The sequence below is a fragment of the Lissotriton vulgaris genome, chromosome 5, assembly GCF_964263255.1.
Source record: "Lissotriton vulgaris chromosome 5, aLisVul1.2, whole genome shotgun sequence".
NCBI lineage: Eukaryota > Metazoa > Chordata > Amphibia > Caudata > Salamandridae > Lissotriton > Lissotriton vulgaris.
This window is the reverse complement of record NC_141693.1, coordinates 1,077,430,074-1,077,452,541: the sequence shown is the minus strand read 5'-3', so window position 1 is coordinate 1,077,452,541 and position 22,468 is coordinate 1,077,430,074.

Sequence of the window (22,468 nt, the reverse complement as noted above, 5' to 3'; positions counted from 1 at the left end):
ATTTGGGAGAGCACTCTGGGAGAGTTACCCTCGGTCATAAGCAGGGATGCAATATGATTCTTCGTGCAGCACGAATGGCTTTGTGATATGTGGTAAGAGACTGCCAGTAACATTGTTTATCCTCAGCCAGCTTGGATTTTCTACATTTCTTTTGAAGTTTTCTGGCTGCTCGTTTTAATAATCTTAGGTGCTATGAATACCAAACTTCTTGTTTTTGCGCAGGACGGGTTTTAAAGTGTTTTAATGGGGCAATGTAAGAATCTGCTAAGTGGGGCATGAGCGCATATCCCCCTGAAGACGACGATACGTTAAAATTTCTCCACTATCAGCTTTTGATGCTACTTTCTGTTCCTACCATGGTGAAATATGAAAGAAGATTTGAGCAAGTTGACAACTTTTTACAAGAAATAAAGTCTGTGTTCTGTAGGGTGTTTCAATTTCCAAGCTTTAACACAGATGTGTCCAACATGGGATGTATTAGTTGATCGGCATTGAGGAGTAGATACAAAATACATACGTGTATGTACAAAATACATACTCTAGATAACCTCAAACAATTAATATTGTTTGTATTAAAAATGCAGTCCTATAGTGTGTATGAAATTACATGTATGTATTTTTTTCCAATAGCAGGAACATTTTTATAATCGCTCAAACGTCCGGAATATAAACTATACAAATACTTGTTTTAAATGTGAGAAGGAATGTGTGTGAAAGGGCGATGTTATCCAACTCCACACTACGATAGTAACTATTACCAATAATAACATTTTTCTTTTACTATCTTTTAGATGTAGAGGTTCAGGGTGCATTATGTCCCAGCAAGTGGTGAAAAACACACTGGTGACAGAAAGTTGAGCTGCGAATATTCTTTGCAGTCACTCTCTCACTTCTTCTCTCCTTTCATAAAAAGATTACACACAAAGTTAACTTCCTTTTCATCGTACAGGTTGTGTTTCACAAATTGGCGTCCCCCGACACTTCTAAAACTCATGTATTTTGATAGGTGTTATACTTAGTTTGGTTTCCACCGAGTTAGTGGTACCTGAACCAACAAGTTTCTGTGGATTTTGCGATGATGTGTGGTGTAAGCAGGACGCATTGGAAGCAAAGTCTATAAAATCAAGTTTTCTAATAAATATTGGTTGTTCATTCACAGAAGTAAGTTGAAGTATATCTCCCAAAACTATGAAATATTTAGTTTTAAATAAGTGATCTCATTCAATACGGTCATGTAGCAATTATTTCTGGTGCACTGAGTTAGTAATTCTTTTGGCGTTGAGTTTGAACATACCCTGTGATGATGCGTGGTTGGGGGCAGAGGCAGAGTAATTGAAATAATGTCTTTTGTTGACTGAATTCTGCATCACTTCAATTTAAAAGTGATAGTATTCCTCATTGCTGACATAAAACGGTTCATTTTTCTTTGCGATGAGTTAGTAGTATCTTTGGCGCTGAGCTTGTACGTACACTGTGATAATGACTGGTGAAGAGGGACACAAACATCGATGAAGGCTATTTTGTTACAGCTCACAGAATGTGAGGAAACAGTACAATTGCTTCTGCCTTAAATAAATTGAGACTGAATTCAATGTTGTCTGTAGTGTTACTGCGCCACTGGTACCAAGTAGTAAACTCTGTTGATCGCAGTGTACATTTGAAGGCAGTACTTAGTACAGACATTGAGGAAATTTTTTTGTGGCATCCATTAACAAAATTGTCTCTGCCTTACATAAATCAAGGCTAACTTGAAGGCAGTTGTTGACAGACATTGATGAATGCTTTTTGTCACTTATTTAAACAAAATGTGAAGACATATAGTAGAATTGTCTCTGCAATAAATAAATGAAGGCTGAATGTCCTACTGTTCAAACTTTAAGAAAATCTGAGGACATTGTGGAATTGTTTGTTTTAAATAAATCAAGACTGAATTGAATGTTTTTTGTAGTGCTGGCACTCCTGGTATCTAGTTGTCAACTCTACTGATCACAGAATGGATTGAAGGCACTTCTCAGCGCAGACACTGAAGATAAATTTACATACAAGGTTGAATTCAAGTTGTGAACCCTGCTGTCCACAGTGTAGATTGAAGGCAGTTTTTGACAAACATAGTTGATTGCTTTTTGTCACTTTTTTAAACAAAATGTGAAGACTTATAGTAGAATTGTCTAGTCATTAAATAAATGAAGGCTGAATTTCCTACTGTTCAAACTTAAATCTGAGGACTTTGTGCATTTGTCTATTTTAAAAAAATCAAGACTGAATTGAGTGTTTTTTGTAGTGCTGGCGCTCCTGGTATCTAGTTGTCAACTCTACTGACGCAGAATAGATTGAAGGCAGTTCTCAGCACAGATACTGAAGACAAATTTAGATCCAAAGCTGAATTTAAGTTGTGAACCCTGCTGTCCCCAATGTAGATCGAAGGCACTACTGGACACAAATATCGTTGAATGCTATTTTGTCACAGTTAACAGAATCTGAGGACATAGTACAATTGTCTCTGCCTTAAATAAATTGAGACTAAATTCCATGTTGTTTGTAGTGCTGATGCGCTTTTGGTATCAAGTAGTAAACTCTGTTGATTGTAGTGTACATTTGAAGGTAGTACTTAGTACAGACATTGAAGAACGTTTTTTGCGGCATCTATTAACAAAATTGTCTCTGATTTATATAAATCAAGGCTAACTTGAATGCTGTCCATAGTGTAGATTGAAAGCTGAATTCAAGTTGTGAACCCTGCTGTCTGCAGTGTAGATTGAAGGCAGTTGTTAACAAACATAGGCAAATGCTTTTTGTCACTTATTTAAACAAAATGTTAAGACATATAGTAGAATTGTCTCTGCATTAAATAAATGAAGGCTGAATTTCCTACTGTTCAAACGTTAAGAAAATCTGAGGACATTGTGCAATTGTCTGTGTTTTAAATAAATCAAGACTGTATTGAATGTTTTCTGTAGTGCTGGAGCTCTTGGCATCTAGTTGTCAACTCTACTGACCGCAGAATAGATTGAATCTGAGGACATAGTATAATTGTCTCTGCCCTTAATAAATCAAGACTAAATTCCATGTTGTCTGTAGTGCTGATGCGCTTTTGGTATCAAGTAGTAAACTCTGTTGCTCGTAGTGTACATTTGAAGGTAGTACTTAGTTATGTTATGTTATGTTACGGAATCTTGTATAGCGCATGGCTACCCCAGCAACGGGGCGTCCCAGCGCTTGCGGACATGCCTACCACTAATGCGACAGAGGGTGTATTAGATGGATGCAAACAACCAAGTTTTTATAAGTTTTCGAAATAACAGATGATTTGAGGTGGCTCGAGCTTTTAAGGGGATGGAATTCCAAAGTTTAGGGGCCAAATACCTGAAGGAGCGGCCACAAGCTCTGCTCCTCCGTATCTTAATGGTACGTGCTAAGAAAAGGTCCGCTGAGTGAAGTGCGCGCGTAGGGGTATAAAAGGAGCATAGTCCTTGAAGAGTTTGGGGGCCGGCGCTATACAAGATTTAATGGGTAAGACAGAGGGTTTTGAATTGAGTGCGTTGCTTTATAGGCAACCAATGTAATCGCCGAAGAAAAGGGGAAGTGTGACAGGTTTTGGGCAGAGCAAATAAAACACGAGCAGCGGCATTTTGCGCTCTTTGCATCCTATTTATTGTAGTCGCGTTGGATCCTAGCATGAGAGAATTGCAATAGTCCAGGTGAGAAAGGACTGACGCCTGGACTATGAGTTGACGAGTTGGGGGTTCGAAGAACCCCAAGATGGGTCTGAGAGAGCGCTGGCGCCCGTAGCAGATGCCCGCCACTTTTTTGGCATGGGAGTCCAAATTGAGCGAGTTGTCAAGCATCACTCCTATATTTTTTACCAGCTCCTTGGGTATGGGAGCTGGTCCCAGTGCTTGAGGCCACCAGTGCTCATCCCATGTCTGTGTGCCATTGACAATCAGAAGTACCTCTGTTTTGGAGGAGTTTAATTGAAGACAGTTGTTAGATAGCCATTTAGAAATGGGCAAAAAGGCTTCTTGAAACTTCATTTGGTCTGTCACATTGTTGTTGGAGAAGTTAAAGATAAGTTGTGTATCATCCGCATATGATATTAATTGTATCTTACATTCCCGGGCCATCACGGCCAGGGGGCGGACGTACACATTAAACAATGTGGGAATGAGCGCATACCCCTGAGGCACCCCACATTCAAGGGGGAGCCTACTGGATGAGTACGGGGGGGGGGCGTGCACCTGGAAGGAACGGTCAGATAGAAATGACACAAACCAATCCAGGGCCGTTTCCCTGACTCCGATCTCCCACAGTCTCTCAAGCAGTATCTTGTGGGAGACCGTGTCGAAAGCCGCACTCAAATCCAGCAGAATCAGAATGGAGGTTGAGCCCATATCCAATGAAGCTTTTAGATGTTCTGTAGCTGTTAGCAAGGCCGATTCCGTGCTGTGGTTCGCACGGAACCCATTTTGGGACTCATCCAGGATCCCTAGGACTCCAGGTAGGTAGTCAAGGTGTGGTTGACATGTGCTTCTGCCACTTTTTCAAGGTAGGGAAGCAGTGATATGGGGCGGTAGCTGTCAGGCCGGGAGATGTCTAAAGATGGTTTCTTCAAGAGAGGCACCACTTTGGCATGCTTCCATGATTTAGGAATCGAGGCTAGCTGAAAGGACTTATTGATCAAGTCTCGTCTAGCCTGCAGGGCGGAATCACGTAGAGATCTGAACAGTTCAGGTTTAATAGGGTCGTCTGGGGATCCTGATTTTACTCTAAGTGTAAGATGTTCCATCTCTGTCCACTCTAAAGATGGTATAATAGAGAGGGAGTGAGAGAGAATAGCTTGATCACTAGTAGGATTGGAAAGCCCCAGGGGGCCATCTAGTTGTAGTGAGTCGTATATCCCTTTGACCTTATTAATAAAGAAGCAGGATAGTTCCTCACACTGTGTATCTGACACTATCGGGTTGCCCATACCGTCCGGGGCCTTGGTCATTTCTTTTACCAGGGAGAAGATAGTTTTGGAGCGGTTGGTACTAGACGTGATCAGATCAGTATAGTATGTGGCTTTTTTTTTCTTATAAGTTTGTGGTATGCTTTAGTGGCCAGCCTAAACTCGCTTTTGGCCAGCAGACATTTTGCAAAGAATGATAAGGTCTCCAAAATCGGGACGGATGTCAGGATGTGGAGTTGATGATGCTGTGGAAGTACTGGCTACAGGTGGTGGAGGGTCTTCCCGCAGCGTGTTGCATGCAGCTCTCGCATAATTGTGGGGATGAACAGTCTTCACATGTCTCAGCATGCTGGCGGTCCCAAATTAATATTTTTTAATTCGGATCACCTAAAGAAAGCATGGTCCCACACATCTTGCAGGCAAATTTCTCTTTCTCAATAGGACAACCATATCTAACCTCATAAGCTCGGCCTCTGGTGTCAACTGCATGCAACAAATTGTTGGTCTGAATATCACTATTTTCATTAAAAAAAGGGTCAGAACTTTCTTTGAATAAAAAGTAAAGTGGCTTTGTTAAGCTTTTTATCGAACACAAATGCTAAATAAGGTAAAAAGGAATTTAAAAGTATGAGTCCATAGAGGAAGTCAGAGAAACATCAGCTACATTCAAGGAAGGCTGCAGAAGCGCAAAGCACACACTCCCGATTTGGTGACATACTTACAAAAAATAGGAACACGGGGCTCTTACCAGGCCCTGTAATTCGAATGAGCAAGTTTTCATTGCCTGTTGCTTGACTTGGAAGAAAATTTAAAGTGGTTATGTTTCCTGTAGGGTCTTTAGATTTACAGCCCATTATACAGAGTGGGAGTCAGAGTCTGTAGTTGGAGCCTGAGAAATGGCTACCACATCCAAGGCAGGCAGCAAGTGCGCAAATTACCTACTCCCGACTCCGGGTGGTAGGGATGAAACGTATATACGTATGTGGTCATTCAGGTTTACTGTAGAACTTGATGCTAAAAATCAGTGTTCGAGTCTCGAAGTTGCATGCACATCCTGTTATTGTAGAGTGATGACGTAATTTTTTCGGTATTAAATAAACCAAGGTTGAATTTTGTACTCTCTATAGTGTAGATGTAATGGTGAATTGAAGTTGTAAACCTTGCTGTCCACAGTGTACATCTTAGGGTGGAGTGTATCTTCAGCATTCATAGTAGAAGTGGAAGATCGAACATGTATGCAACATGCATTTCATTAATAAACTACATCTATAAGTGATATAAAATATATTTTTGAAGGAAGCCTACTAAAAGGATATTGTGTAGGGTTTGATAGGTGTTATACTTAGTTTGGTTTCCACTATGTTAGTGGTACCTGAAACAATATGGTTCTGTGGAGCTTGCGATGATGCGTGGTCCAGGCAGGACGTACTGATAATAATGTTTCTTGTCTTGTGAATTATGGCTTAGTAAGGGTAAGTGGCGATTGTGTTTAGGTTTGAGGGGGGTTACTTTATTTGGTACTGTACTTTATACATAATGAATGAAGAATCAGTTAAATTCTGCCTGAATACGGCCATGTGGTGATGTCAGGAGGCAGCGGTTAGCAAAAGCCCACAACTATACGACATTGATTACATCTGCACAATATTGGTAATTTAGTGTGTGTAAACACAGCAATGATAAGTGGTGGAAAGAGTTAGTGGCTCCTGAAGCAACAAAGTTCTGTGGAGTCTGCGATGATGTGTGGTCCAAGCAGGAAGCACTGGTAGCAAAGTCTTTAAATTCAAGTTTTCTAATAAATATTGGTTGTCCATTCACAGAAGTAAGTTGAAGTTTATCTCCAAAAAGTATGATATATTTTCTTGTAAATAAGCCATCTCATTCAATACGGTCATGTGGCGATGATTTCTGGTGCACTGAGTTAGTAATACCTTTGGTGCTGAACTTGAACGTACTCCTGAGATGATGCATGGTCGGGGGTGATGCACAGTAATTGAAGTCATGTCTTTTGTCGATTGAATTCTGCATCAATTCCATTTAACAGGGACAGTATGTCTCACTGTGACATAAAACTGTTCAGTCTTCTTTGCGATGATTTATGGTGCACTGAGTAAGTAGTATCTTTGGCGCTGAGCTTGTACGTTCTCTGCGATAATGGGTGGTAAAGGGGGGACCGCATTCTGACCAATGTCTTTTCTATATTGAATTTTGCTTGCATACGGCTACGTGGTGATGAATTATGGTGCACTGAGTTAGTAGTACCTTTGGGACTTAGCGTGTACATAACCTGCGATGATGCGTAGTCCGGGCAGGCCGCACTGGGAGCAATGTTTTTTGTCTAGTGAATTCTGCTTTAACAAGGCCAAGTGGAAATGACTTGCGGTACAGTGAGTTAGTGGTACCTGACTCAGCGTGTGCTCATCCTGCGCTGATTTGTGGTTCGGGAGGGTCGCACTGGTACAATGTCTCTTGGTTATTGGAATGCGTCATGAGCAATCTCCATTCCGCCTGAATCGTGAACCCTCACAATGTAGATCGAAAGCAGTTGTCAGCACAGATATTGACAAATGTTTTTTTTGTTACAGTTAACAAAATCTGAGGACACAGTACAACTGTCTCTGTCTTAAATAAATCGAGAATGAATGTAATGCTGTTTGTAGTGCATTTCCACTTCTGGTATCAAGTTGTGAACCCTGCTGTCTGTAGTGTAGATCAAAGGCACTACTCGACACAAACATTGATGAATGCTTTTTTGTCACAATTAGCAAAATCTTAAGACAAAGTACAATTGTCTCTGCCTTAAATAAATTGAGACTGAATTCAATGTAGTCTGTAGTGCTGATGCCCTCCTGGTATCTGTTGATCACAGTGTACATTTGAAGGCAGTACTTAGTACAGACATTGAGGAACGTTTTTTGTGGCATCCATTAACAAAATTGTCTCTGCCTTACATAAATCAAGGCTAACTTGAATGCTGTCCGTAGTGTAGATGGAAAGGTAAATTCAAGTCGTGAACTGGGCAAACAAAACAGTCTGCAACTGGAACAAATAAAGAAAAAAAAATTAACGGCAGGTGCAACTGTGCTCTTGTTTTCTCCTGCAAATCAAATCAATGGACTGTTCTCCATAACATAATATTTCTTAGCAAAATTTGCAAAGAATAATAATGTCTGCAAAATTGGGACGGATATCCGGATGTGGAGTTGATGGTGCTGTCGAAGTGCTGGCTACAGCTGGTGGAGAGTCTTCCTGCAGCCTGTCGCATGCAACTCTCGTATAACTGTGAGGAATGAAGAGTGTTCACATGTTTTACCATGCTGACAGTTCCAAATGAATATTTTTTACGATAGCAGTTAAGATGTGCAGATAATAATTCACAAAGGCAAGCATTAAGTTTGATACCATGCTTATCTCATCAATAATAAGTTTCATTTTCTTCAAGACTCTTGAAACTTTACAAGAAGCTTCTCCAGATAGCTTGTGGTATTCTAATTTGTTTTCATGCTGTACAGGTAGCATTAGTAAACAATGTAAAGTAATTCATTTATTGTTGTGTGCTGCCAACGCAGTTGGAGCAGTGACAACACAAGACAAATGCGACTCAGCTGTTTTCTGTAGATAACTGGTGATTACTTTAATTAAGAAACTTTTTCCTGTTCCAGCTTGTTCAGTTACGCACATTCGGATAGGTTGAAATTACGTGCATGAGCACTCTTTCTTTTCATGAAGTAATCCATGGTCAATCTGTTCTCTCACTTGGTCATATATTTGTTTTTGTTCAAAATGTAGTCATTCACAAATTGGCGTCAACCCCCCCTTAAAACCCTACAAAGCTCTACGTTTGTGCATTCTGTGATGATGCATGGCCATTGTAACAACGACTGCAAAGTGTGCTTCGATTTCATGTTGCAGCAAAGATCTAGACTCACCCAAATGATTCTTCTAGATTTGGACTATAGACTTGAAGATGATAAGCAATCTAAGTATTCACATGCTCCGATTTCTTGAAGAGATAACATCTTCAAACTGTAACTTTATAATTTCTTACTTAGATACTTCTCGTGGGAATTCTTTTCCCACATTTCCTTCAATTTCATCTTTTCTGATTTTGTTATGTAGGATGTTACATTTCGAGCAACAGCAATGTTAGCATTCCACATGGACAGAATAACTGGATTATAATCATTTATATGTTTTGACTCTTCACTTCTTCTCAAATTATAGGTATTTTTTTAACACTTTCTTGTCAAGGTATGTCACATAGCTGACATAAAACTGTTTAGTCTTCCTTGGATATTATAGGACGTGGAAAACTAAAACGACATTTGGTGTAAAACGTTTCCTTTGACTTGTACTTTCGATGATAGTATTTCCCACAACAATGGCTTTGGAATTGTAAGACTTGTCTTAAGTTGTTTTCTTCTGTGATTTTGGGTATAGCATATGTAGCATATTCTGCAATAAAAGACAACACAGTATCATCAGAATTTGTTCCGATTTGGGGGCATCTTTGATCCATATTAACATCTGTATATGAGAAGCACCTCTTGCTTGATACTCCTTTCTCTAAAAGAAATCCATAAGTTCTCCTAGAGGAGGATTTTTTTATTACAGATAAAACACATTATAGGTTCAAATTAGTATTTGAAACTCTTGAACATGAAGATACCAGAAAGTCTTTGGGTAGCATTGGAAATGTTAACATTTGGTCATATATTGAATATAAGGAACGTATTACAAATATGCGACAGGTAAATGATGCTGATTATGGAACTATTTTTCAAGATATAAGAATTGGAAAAGTGACTGAACATGGCAAATAAGAAATTATAAAATTGTAAGCTATTGATAAAATAGAGCACAAAGGAATCACTATTATTTTGACAGAAAAGCTGAAGAGGAAATTGGATTCTTTAGAGAAATCGATATCTAAAACTGCAGGTTTAGAAAATAATTTAAATGCATGTATAAACTGTTGGGTAATTTTACGACGTAATTTGAATGTGGAAAAAGGTTTAGTAAATGGAGCAATGGGTCAAGTTGTTGATTTCATTAATTATCTAAATAGAGATGGTATTGAATTTTTGAAAGTGAAAATTGATCCAATTGAAGAAGTACAACTATTTAGTAGTTGTTCAGCTCAGTTTTTGAAAACTTCTTAAAATATCAGCTTCGGGCTGTCGACTTATGTAAGAAACTGGAAACAGTGTCAATATCTCGGACATTATTAGTGTCAGCATCTATTTGTGGAATGTTGTGCTATTGTTGCGCTCTATCGAGGGCTTGGAATTAGAAGTAGAATTGTAATAAGAATTGGCAGCAGACGCACAAATTACCCACTGCCTTGTTGGGGATGTACTTATGAAAAACAACAATACTAGACTCTATAGAGGGTCTGTAATTAGAATAAGAATTGGCAACCACATCTTTTTCTGAAGAGTCTGTAGATGTATCTTCCTCCTGGCGTGCAGCCATATTAAAGATGTCTTCAAAAACACAAAAGCTTTAGAAAAGAGATGGTTGTCAGGGAAGTAGTTAGCAAAAACAACAATACTGGACTCTATTGAGGGCCTGTAATTGGAATTAGAATTAAAATAAGAATTGGCAACCACATCCAACGAAGGCAACAGATGCGCAAATTACCCACTGCCTTGTCAGGTAAGTAGTTACCAAAAACAATAATACTGGACTCTATTGAGAGCCTGTAATTCAAGTTGGAATTAGAATTAGAATTGGCAACGACATCCAATGAAGGCAGCAGACGCGCAAATTACCCACTGCCTTGTCGGGGAAGTAGTTACCAAAAACAACAATACTGGATTCTATCAAAGACCTGTAATTAGAATTAGAATTGGTAATCACATCCAACGAAGGCAGCAGACACGCAAATTACCCACTGCCTTCTCTAGAAGTAGTTACCAAAAACAACAATACTCTGCTCTATTGAGGGCCTGTAATTAGATTTAGAATTAGAATTGGCAAGCACATCCAACAAAGGCGGCAGACGTGCTGTTTCTTGCGAAGTCTTCAACAAAATCTAAAGACCTACAATGATGATGCGTGGCCTTTTTAACAACGACTGAAAAGCCTGCTTCAACACGTAGTGCACCCTCTTTCATTCTGCAAGTCAATGGGGTGCAACAGTCTAAGTACACAATATTGAGAATTTACTGGTATGCAGTGGGAGTGCATGGGATATACTTCTTTGGAAGAAAGAGAGCGCACAGACACCTCCTTAAAGTCGAACTTGATAACTTAACTTGGAAGAAGAATTAAAGTGGCTCTGAATATGAAGGAAGATATGAGCAAGTTGACAACTTGGAACAAAAAATAAAGACATCTCATATTTTAACACAGATTCTAAAATTAGTTCATACTGCTGGTTTGCCATTTCAGAGTATATAGCTTCCAGTGACTCTACGTCGTCCAGTGCTTCCAAAAAATCAGCATCATTGCTTTCATTTTCAAAGATGACATCTACAGTACTGATGTCCTCTGAATTAGTCTTGCTGTCTGTTATGGACCTAGGCGCCTAATCCTCGTGGACGTATTTACTAGAGTCCACTACCAGCGCGAGCTGCATGCTGATTGGCTGTGAACTGTCTGTCAACACTCGAAACCAGGAAGTGTTGGCGGCCATCTTGTGCCTTGGTAGAACAAGAAAACAGTAAAACAAAGTTGAGAAATAAGGGAAGGGGGAAGGCTAGAAACATTCTGAACCCCTAGGCTTGCTCAGGGGGTGGTACATGGATGTTTAGGCTCAACTTTTATTTTTTTTTAAATAAAAAATGGCGGGGTACTCGTGCAGTACTTGTACGCGGTGGAAAAGGTGAAAAAAAACTAGAAGTCTGTTTTATTCATTAGGTCCCGGGGGGGCAAATTACAAGGGGAATTTTTTTGCATAATGGGGCTTGTAAGGTGCCCCGTACACTGGGGAACGGAACTTCTCTGGTTTTATTTTGAAGTATACGGGGGTAGTTATGGTCCTACTCCCCGCAGTCTCGGGGAGCGGCACCTCTCTGGTCTTTTTTAGATAAAAATATGTTTTGAGCTCTCTCTCTCTCTCCCTGTAGACGTTGCGGGGAATGCCACCTTCCTAGGTCAGTAATATGTAAAATGACCTTCCAGCTCCGGGTACCTGCATTATCTGGGTTTTTTATTAATGTTGGGAGGTTGGGCTTGATAATACGTCCTTGTTAATTCCCATAAAAGCGCATGTTCTGGTGTTAACATGGGCTTCTATGGGAAATAAGAAGGCCGTATTATCAAGCTCATTATTGCCATTTTATCAGCAGTTTCCTGCCAATAAAACGGCAATAATTTTAACACTGGTCCTTGATAATATGCACCTAAGTTTACTGGTCAAAAAAAGAGCAATGGGCCATATTTTCAACAAAAGGCGATACATAATCGCCGCTTTTATTGGCAGGAACCTGCCGATAAAGCGGCAATAATGGGCTTGATAATATCCCCTTGTGAATAACCGTAGCAGCCCAGGTTAACATAAGAACCTGGGCTGCTATGGGAATTAACAAGGGCATATTATCAAGCCCATTATCGCCGCTTTATCGGCAGTTTCCTGCCGATAAAATCGGCTATAATGTATCGCCTTTTGTTGATAATATGCCCCTTCATTTCTATTATAGCATGTAAAACTTTCCTTTTTTTTAATGTAGCAGTTGTACTCTCTACGCATGCGCAGCTTTGTTTCGAAGTCCACGTTTTTTCTTTAAGTTCAACAAGCAAACCTTTCTTTATTTCAGGTAGTAAATTTGTTGCTTTCTTTTCCCAGGTCGTGTGTGTCATCCGCTGCTGTACTTTTGTAATATATTAATAATCATATTTTTCTATATTTATTTGAAAGGTATTGTCGAGGCGCCAAACGTTGATTTCGTACTCCCTCCACCACCATTTTAGTAGATTTTCATTGTTATTTTTATTATATCTGTTACTTAGAACTCAGTAGTTTTCAATCCTAGTTTTGAATATCTTACTATAATATTTCAACATTATTTTTATTGTGGACCGTCATACCCCCCCACAAAATAAAAGAGGTATGTAGTTTTTTTTATTAGCTTTTATCAAAACAATAACTGTAAACAAAACTTAATTATAACTATTAGAAGTAAGTAGAAAAATAACTTTAAAAAAACCCATTATAAACAAATTGTGAAATGGACTCCAAAAGATGTCAGATTGGTATTCTGCAAAAGAAAAAAGAAAATTAGAGTTTAGAAATATGTAGATGTGAGTAAATGAGCTGAAGCATTACAAGTTTTGGTAACTCTACAGTTTTACGTGTGCAGTGTGCCTCATACATTGCAGTTCTGTTATACTACCCCATTCAAGTGGTGTCTATATGGAAGTGGCTACTGTGTTACTGACGCCCGTTATGCCGAATTATTTCTAATGCATTGCTATGAAGACTTTGTAGATGTAGGCCTCTGTGCTTACTGTTGTATAAACACTGCGGACAAAGTCTTTGGCTAGTTGAATTCCCATAGCAGCCCAGGTTCTGGTGTTAACCTGGGCTGCTATGGGAATTTACAAGGGCTTATTATGAAGCCCATTGTCGCCGCTTTATCTGCAGTTTCCTGCCGATAAAACCGGCGATAATGTATCGCCTTCTGTTGTTGATAATATGCCCCTTCGTTCCGAGCTCTGCATCGCGTTTTGCGATGCAGGGCACGCTACGAAATTCGGGGAATATTATCAAGGACCGGTGTTAAAATTATCACTGTTTTATCGTATTCGTAGCGTATGCTGAGAATGATTAGCAATAGAAGCTATGGTGCGATCATTCTCTCACTGTCAAATCAGAGCACAGGGCGCGCTATGAGAATAGTTAGAAGTGGTCACTTATTGGAGATCCGATTCAACTGTGTGGCTTATTGTGTGATGTTAGCAGGCATCGCTTATATGATTACGGTAACTGAGCATGTGGTTTGCTATAAAAAAGTTGTGTTTACTCCTCTGTATGGGAAGCTGGATGTTTCCATCTGGCCGTCGATTCCGACCTTGAAAGAAGAGTCAACTAAATGTTATGTTATGTTATGTTATGTTATGTTATGTTATTAAATTATTTATTAAACACTGATTCGTTTCTTGGCGCTGAGTTTGTCCATTGTCCATAAATGAGCCGTATAAGAGCGTTATTGTCTCAAAAAGAGGTCACTCTTACATCTGCTAGAGAAACATTTGTCCTTCATGTAGCAACCACCCGCACAGAAGTGTATGCTTTATTAAAATACAGACGTGGCGCGGAGTTTTAGGGAGTTAATTTAGCCTTTCTTTAATGCGTCCTCGAGTAGGGGGTTAGCTTACTTTTTCAAAGTTATAAGCATTGGCCTTGTGACTTCTGTAGAAACTATATTTGGTGTCTTGTCTGTGTTTTTTCATTCGATTTTTTCCAGCATCTTTGGTGAATTGTGCCTAATGCTCACATTAGTTGCCGGTGTGCTTGTATTAATTCGTTTACTTAAATATGGATGCACATCTTGCAGTAGACAACAATATTTCTCGGTTGCTGCTAGTCCGCAACCGAATGCTTAGTTACTATGGAGCGCGGCCTCTTGCAACGTTGAGTGCAGCTTATAGATTATCGTTTTGATTCTCCTTTTTCACATGCGTTCAACCTCTGTTCCATTGCCTGTGCTGTGATTTTGACTGGGCCCTGGATTTGTGTCTCTGCAGTACTCTGTCTCCCAATGCGGATTATGACCAGCTTGGTGGTTCATAACTTGCTCTGTTCTGGCGGTGGGATTATGGACTTTGCAGCGACACCTAGAATAATGGGATTTTGGAATGTTTTTGCAGCGGCGCATGATTTCTTGGCACGCAGTTACATTGAAGATGACCCGAGTTTTCCTCCGATGGTGATAGAGGCTCCGGTCATTGAGGAACATGTATGTTCATTCCCACTATTGAATTGGATGGCTGAAATGTTTACAGATGAGAACAATGACTTCCTAATGGAGGCTGTTGCTACATACTGTGCTTATACCTGGTGGAATAAGACTGTTTGATATTTCTACATATTCTTTATTATTTAGTTACTGCTTTTTATCAAAGATCGAATAATTTTTTTCTAAATTGAACTTGTCTCTTCTTTTTAGGCGTGTAGTCTGTGTTCGTAATTTGCCTATGTTTATATTATGTGATTTGGTCAAGGAAATGTGTCATGGGCTGAGCCTTGCACTCACACCGTGTTAAGTTAGCATGGGGTTATTAGAAGCTTAAACGGCATTTTTGGCGTTTAAACCAAAAAGTGCGTGTTGTGTGCAAACCGGTTTGTACTCAACACGCACTTGCAATATTGTTTAGAGAAGGCTGAGTATTTTGCTTCATATGAGAATAATTTGATATACTACATTTGTAGACTGTCTCGCTACTTTAGTGTGTATAGTGAGAGCAGGAAACATCAAGGTTATGTTGGATACTGTGTGTTATTCGGAATGATGTTCGCAAGTTCGAGCCATAAGAGATATGCAGCTGTGGCATCTCTTATACTTGCGCGTTTAGTAATGAAGTGTGCAGGCATGATTACACACAGTTTGAGAACATTCGTATCCTGACAGTTAGTGTAGAACTCAATGTGTTCCACTACTGCTGAGTAACAGAGGTATGGGTCTGCCTATGTAGTCGTATGTGATCTTCTGTAGTTATAAACTAACCTGCTAAGTAGGGAGGGTAAAATGTAGGTATATTTTAAATCTGTTTCCCTTCTGCATTATAGGATGCTATCTCCCTTTGTATTTTATGGAATAGTAACAATGCTGACAACTTTGTTTCTGATAATATGTTTGCTTGTATTATGTAAGGTACTGGGCATGAGATTACGGGGTTAGAAATAAATATTTCAAAGTTGCAGGTGTGTTTATTAAGTGCTTGTTTTGGACCTGTGTAAGAATGTAACGAAAGAGTGCTCTTGTTATCCACCTTACCTGAGGTAACCTAAGTCGCATGTTGTGGGTTGACTAATAATTGATGTTTTTGCTATAGGAGGAAGAACCAATGAGTCACTGATTGCTAGTCTGTTAGGGGGTTTGGGTACTAAGGTCGGGTTTGGAACACCATAATTCACTGAGGTCATAAGTCTTTATGCACAGTTGTGTGTAGGAGCAGAATCACTGCAACAGTAGTTACAACAAAAAGGCTCGATAAAGGGCCTTGAGTTTGAATCAAAATATGAAATTGAAGAATAATTGATAAGTGCAGCAAAGAAAGGGAGCAAGTGTGCACATTTCATAGTGCCTTCGGCCGGGGTAGTTGTTATAAAGGGCCTGTAGTTTGAATTTGAATTAAAGAAGAATGATTGATAACCGCAGCCAAGAAAGGGATCAAGTAGGTGTGTGTATGTGTGGATGATGTGTTGATTGAGCAGAAGATGAAGAAGGTGAAAAATAAGAAAGGCTGCAGACATGCAAACTTTGTACTTCTTTGTAAGGGAAGTACCTGTTTAGTTTTCCTGTGCATATATATATATTCACTGAAAAAAACAAAGGTTTCAGGCACGTTATAATGAGGAATTAGCATTTAAAAAACCTTGGAAATTCACTGAAAAAACATAGGTTTCAGCCATGTTATAGTTAGGAATTAGTTTTTAAAAAACCTTAGAAATTCACTGAAAAAACCATAGGTTTCACACACGTTATAGTTAGGAATTAGCATTAAAAAAAACCTTAGAAATTCACTGAAAAAAACATAGGTTTCACCCATGTTATAGTTAGCTGCACGTTTCTCTCATACAAAACCATTGAAATTCCCTTGTTAGAGTTAGTTCAGCTAACTATAACTCGCACGCCCGCGATGCACTGCTGATGATGTCACATATTACATCACTCATGACATGGTCAGAGACATCACTCTTGACATCACTGATGACATCTCAAATGACATCACTGATGACATCACTGATGACATCATCCAGTGAATGTGTGTCTTTCTGAAAAATAAATATTTTTTATATATGTATATCTAAAGGTCGATGGAAGAATAAATGGGTAAATAAATGTCTGAATGGAAGTTTTTTGTAAAAATGATTGCTTAACTGACTTATTAAGTGTAGCTTAGAGAATACATGTATTAGCGAGTAATGTTTAAATGTGCAAATATCTATATCAGTGTTCCACTTTGTCTATCAGTGGCTGCATGGGTTGCTAAGTAGCTACATGAGTGTGTATATGGATAATTAGTTGTTTTTTTGAGTATCAGTATAAGTGTCTGAGTGTGTATGGTTTGGTGGGGATATTACTTAACGCATAGATACATGAATGAGTGACTCACTGTTTGTATGTGTTTTGAACACAGCATGTCTGCAGGACTGTATGGGTGGATGAATGTGTGTATGTGTGTGTTAGTGAGTGAATGACTGTCTCAATAGTGCCTTTATGAGTAACTACATATGTTTTAAACTAGTATATCTGAAAATGTATGCATATAAGTGAGTATATATGAGAGTGAGAGATTGAAAGAATTCCTGTATAAATTAGTATGTGTTTCTATAAGTAATTGTTGAAGAGAGTAAGGATCTGTACGTTTCTGTAGAAGTAAGTGTAGTGGTGTATGTATAGCTGTATGTACAAGTAAATAGATGTTTGATAGTTTATTCGTATGTGTGAGTATGTGTGTGAGTAACTATGTATGAGTGTAGGTGTGTAAAGGATGTATAGGTGTATGAGTACATATGATGAGTGAGTACATGTATGAGTGACTATATAGAACTGTTGGTGAATGAGTGGATGTGTATGTAGATTTTGGAATTACTGAATAGGTTGTTCTAACTGGCACTGGTATCTCCATTGTTTTGAAATGTTTAGTTTCTATATTGAATGTGTGAATCAAGGGTTATATTACACTGAGAGGAGGTCTGCCACTCTTTCACAAGGATCATGTCGTCAGTGATGTCATCAGTGATGTCATTTGAGATGTCATCAGTGATCTCATGAGTGATGTCACTGACTATGCTGTGTCCTCACTAAAAAATGTATCACTTAAAAGAAATTGTGATGTTGTTGTATCTCTCCTTTCACTTCCCTCCCAATTTGGGGAATCCACACTCTGATGTGCTTTGCTCCTTAAATTTGGCATAGGTGCAAGGGGTAACTGGTTTTGGATTACCTTGCTGCTCTTGCTTCTGTGGCACCTCATTCTGCGTCTGTGAATTTAAATCATTATTTGGCATGCTACCATTTTGCACAGCCTTACACTCATTCTTCCAGTGCCCGAACTTGCCGCACCCGTGACAAGGGAACTTCTTTTTTGCTTTCTCTCTATTGAATTTTCCCCTTGGCTTACCCCCATTACCATCTCCTTGATTCTGGTTATTGTTTACTTGACTCAATTGAAGCTCTTGTTGCTTTGCTAATTTCACTTGTGCCCACATTACTTTTTCCTTGAACACTTTTCTTTTAATATCGAGTTCATCTTCACAATATTTTGCATTTTTAAGGATTTCATCAATCGGCTTGGCCTGCCAGCAAATATTATGGTCCTTAATCCATTGCGAAATTTTTGGTCTTAACCCTGACACAACCCGATAGATGAAATGCGTCATGTCCTTCATATCAATATTGTCTAGACCACTATACTGTTTAAATACTTGTAACAGGCGTTCATAATATGCATGCACTGATTCATCTTTATTCTGAGTAGTTCTATCTATCCTAGTCCAATCTGTCTCCTTTGCAGTCACCTTCCCTTTGAGATAGAGTATTACCTGGTTGTATTTCCATAACTTCATCAGAAGGTACCCCTGTCTTTGGGTCTCTAGGGTACTCATCGCTAGGCCGCTCAATAGCAATTGTACATTCTGTACACAAATCTACAGGAACAATGTCAAATAATCCATCTCAATCTTTCAAAAGACATTTTGAAACCTTCACAAATCTCTTGACTTGTCTGTACCATTCTACTGGTTTTTCTCGAACTTTGGGAAAATCATTTGTACATGACAAAATATCCTGTCTGGACCATGGGACATGTACATAACCTTCACCTGGTACCTCTCTAATGGGACATAACCTTTCCACCTTTACAGTTTCTTTTAATACATATTCAGAAAAAGTTTGATGGAGCCTCTTCCTTTATTTTTGCCCATCTAGTTTTCCATTTTTCTAGGTCACCCAATTTCTGCAATAATGACATCAGCTCCTTGATTTGTACTTTCCTACCTGACACATTCATATTTTCCAAGTCTTTGTCAGAAAATTCAGCTCAATATGGTTTATGTAATACTTTAGATTTACCAATGCCAATTCCTATGTTAGCTGCCATGTCCATTAACTTTTCATGAAACACTCTTGTATTTTATTTCTAGTAATACTTTTGCATATGAATAATAATTCAGAACCGTTTTTTCCAAGTTACTGTGGATACAACTTCTTCCAATCAGTGGCCTCTCAGCTGTGGGGTCCCTCAGGGTTCCTCCTTGAGCACCACACTGTTTAATACCTATATGGCCCCACTGGCAGGGATAGTTCTTCCATTCGGCATTCAAATCATCACCTATGCAGATGATACCCAACTGGTGGTTGCATTAAACCACCCTGAAGGTTCTTCTGGCACCTTGGGCAATTGCCTACAGGCGGTAGCTGAATGGATGGAACTATCCCATCTCAAACTAAATGAGGACAAGACAGAGCTAATGTTTCTGGGCAAACTACCCGCATCTACCAGAATACCATCTTAGCCACCCTGTCTTGGCAGTATGCCCACTCCTAAGCAGCAGATCAAGAGTCTTGGCATTTGGCTTGACAGCTCCCTTAGTTTCAACTATCAAGCTGCCAAGCTCTCGGCCACCAGCTTCGATCTGATGAGGATGTTACGGAAAATTGTACCCTTACTTCCTTCTCTTGCATGCCGGATCATGGTGCAAGCCCTCATCTTGTCTCGACTGGACTTCGGGACGCCCTAAATTTGGGCGCTCCCTGTGCCACTATAAAAAAACTTCAGGTAATCCGGAACTGCGCAGCCCATCTACTCTTGCAGATTCCCGGTAGGCAGTCTGCGAGCCCTGCTTTGAAAACACTCCACTGGCTCCCCGTTCAGTCCAGAATAAGTTTTAAGGCCATGTGCCTTACCCATGGATCCATTCGGAAAACTGGTCCTGCCATTACCCACTCATTTGTGGTTCCCTACTCTCCCGCTAAGAGACTCAGCTCTAGTGAGGCCTTTTTGGCCTCCACTAGGAGAGTCGGCAGAGCAAGATGGAGCGGTGGCTCCTTCTCAATAAACGCCTCTAACTTGTGGAACTCCCTCCCTCTCGCCCTATGCAGGGAATCGAATTTACAAATCTTCCGTAAGTTGCTTAAAACTCACCTTTTTAACGCTAGTTAGACAATCCTGACTAACTCTGTCCTACCTGCTCACAAGCGCTACAAAGCCTCTGGGTAGTTGGCGCTATAGAAATCTTTTTTCATTCATTTCATTCAATGAATGTTTCAATATTGGTTACAATTTAGTTCATATGAGAATTCTGCTTCCTCTGTAGTGTGCAGGAGGTGAGGTTCCCAGGCGCACCTTGGTCAAGATTGTCCCTGACACTTATTCAATGCCATGACTCAACAGTTTTTCAGTCTCTGGTGCGCAGGCTCAAAGGTTTCAATATGGAGGCCAGTGGATTTCAAAATGGAGTCACAGAAACATTTCAGGTCCGAACACGAGCTGATAGTAAAGCAGAAAAGAAACAGTTTTAGAACAAAGAATAAATGAATGCACGGTATACCACTTATCTCTACTATATTCACATTACTTTATATTTAACTATTGCGTTAGTGTTAATCAGAACGAACAGCTTAGCAAAAAGCAGCAGTGCAAGCTTCATGCATGCTGTAACACAGAGCAGCCATCTTAGTACTAGTGCGCAGAAGCAAAAGTTTCCCTCCAAGCGAAAGATACGTCATGTCACGTGAGTGTGACAGACGCATGCGCAGTAAGAAATCCCGCGTAGCAGCGGCCATATTATTGCAAGCGGATTAACATTAGTAGAAGCACATATGCAAGCTTCCCTAAGATGTCGTGTAATGCAATATTAATAAAACAAAACATGTTGATTAGTACATTAACGTTATGTCGAGAGGACTGAATTCAAGCAAGTCATGTTACATGCGAATCCTTGTTCCATCACATTCCTTGGTGATTAGATGCATTAGAGCTTTTGTACATATTTCCGATGGTAGTGTGTATATATTGATTTAGTTTGGTCCAGTTGATGCCCGGCCTTGTACATCACTAAGCTTTCACTTGCCTACATTCTGCTTCTGTAAATATCGTCCAGTGCTACAGCCACACAATTTCTTGTCTATATAATAAACCACAAATGTCATCTTATTTACATCATGTGCTGTGAGTGCGATAGGCAGCTTTGCAGTATGCTTAGGAGCCTTTGAGCCTAAAATCAGTTGTAGTGATTTCATATGCTTTCCTTGTTTTGACCATGACTGTGTTAAGTGCAACCTGTATAGATCAGCTTCTTGTCCACCTATCACGGGTGCCTGTGTTTAGAGATGCTTAAGATTCCAGAGTTCATCAGTGCAGTTGTCTCTTCCTTATTGGAGACTGTTATTTCACTGTTCATTGCTTGCAACAGTCAACACCAAACTCGGGCAGTTATGCCAAACTGGTTACCCCCTGGTGTTTGCTGCATAGAATCTGCAGCAAAGCGCATGGCTTTTCTTAATAGCCAGGTTACAGGCTTGTGTGTTTTCTGTTCATCGAATTCAATAGGCTCAGGACAAGGCTAATCCATTAATCTCATTTGCACAGTTCTATAAGAAAGGCTTCAAACCTTGCTTCAGAGTATGCAGGCCACCAGGAAGTGTTTCAATGTCTGAATGGCAAGTCTGGCCATGCATGAATAAAGCTTGCATTTTGGGTTTCCAGTTCAAGACATGATTTTACCCTAACTACGCCAGCGGAGTGGGGTTGTTGTAACCCATTTACCTTCTTGTCTGGACTGGTTATCTGTTAACTTTTAGTGGGTCTCTCAGCTGGAACTGTTATGGTTGACGCCCTATTTGGTGCAAGCACGGTTTGCTGCAAAGTAGCAACATTAAAAGGAGGTTGGGGATGACCAACCTCTTTTGGTAAAAATATATCTCACACTCATTTGTAATCTTTAGTCCTTATCTGTTTTATTCCTCTTGGTTTTTTGTTCCAGGCAAACACATTGGGACGTTATAGGTAGCAATGCACTTCCATCATTTACCGGGTCTTTGCTCTAATAAAATCCACTTTTTGAAACAGATATAGAAGTCTCACATCTAGCACCATTATGATTTATTAACCCTTAGTTACGCACCTCCCTTTTACTTTTCTTGTACCACTAACCATGCCCCATCACACAACTATTGCAGCAGTAGGCTTGCCCATGTTTATGGCATCCCATCTTTAGAGTACAGCAAGCATTTATTGTGCCAGTAATCGTATCCCATCACACATGTGTAAATATAGTCCTTTTCCATCACACATTTATAGTGCCAGTATTTATTAGCCACCCTGTTGACAGAGCCAAGCATAGTTCGC